The following is a 947-nucleotide window of genomic DNA, read 5'->3' on the forward strand; positions in this document are numbered from 1 at the left end:
CTCAGGAGTAGCGTGGCCGTCTGGCAACCAAAGGGTGGCTGGTTTGATCCTCACTTTCTCCAGTGACCATGTCAAAGTGTCCTTGAGTAAGAGACTGAACCCCTAAATACTTCTGATGAGTAGGTTGGCTCCTTGCATGGCAGCCTTCAGCATCAGTGTGTGAGTGTGTGTGAATGAGAGGACATTGTTCAGCTCCTTGAGTGCTGCTGAGGTAGAAAGGCTCTGTACAAACTGAGTCCTTTTACCATTTCTTTCCTGCTTCTAGCAGCGCTGTCGTCACTTCCTGTGACCGTGGAGGAAAGGGGTCCCCCTTCAGAATACGTTTGATATCATTGTTACTTCCTCTTCAACATGCCTTTAGCAGACCAACTCACTGACTAGCTCAGTGAGGTAGTGTGGCCGAGCGGTCTAAGGCGCTGGATTAAGGTTCCAGTCTCTGAAGAGGCGTGGGTTCAAATCCCACCACTGCCATCATGTCCCAGGTCACTGGAGAGGTGTGGCAGGTCTCTGACTGCCTCTCCTCTCTCTTCCACTGAGGTCTTCAAACCTGTGACCAAAAGAAGAACCCTCCTCTGAGTCCACAGACCTGAGCATTGCTGCTCTGACTACCAGGTTACCTCCTGGTGATCAGGGTGAAGTCATGGTGAGGTGGTCAGTTGTTTTATGACAGAGGCTTCATTGTGAATTAAATAATTTTAATTCTTTACTTGTAGTTTCATGCTGTTTCGATTGAAAAAGACCAGTTCCTGGAGAAGATCTTCTAGGGGTCCAGGTTAAAGCGGCGCCCCAGCTGGCACCAGGTGCTGACCCAGGTCCTGCATGGGAGATACTGTCAGTTCTGTTCTGCCCTGCTCACAACCACAGGCTGGTGTTGAGGCCTGCAGCAACCAGGGCCCCAGTCACCAAGAGTATAAAGGCTGGTCATTGTGGCAGTGGGAGGAGTCAAA

General features: G+C 50.6%; 1 non-coding gene across 1 annotated transcript; it reads left to right on the forward strand.

Moving 5' to 3' along the window:
• The first annotated feature begins 389 nt into the window (after positions 1–389).
• Positions 390–471, forward strand: trnal-aag (transfer RNA leucine (anticodon AAG)). Its single transcript has one exon. It is a non-coding gene; the product is annotated as a tRNA-Leu (tRNA).
• Positions 472–947: the final 476 nt, after the last annotated feature.

Source organism: Aulostomus chinensis, chromosome 1 (genome assembly GCF_037954235.1).
Source record: "Aulostomus chinensis isolate RoL2024-O1b breed Wild chromosome 1, RoL_Achi_v1.0, whole genome shotgun sequence".
NCBI classification, from domain to species: Eukaryota; Metazoa; Chordata; class Actinopteri; order Syngnathiformes; family Aulostomidae; genus Aulostomus; species Aulostomus chinensis.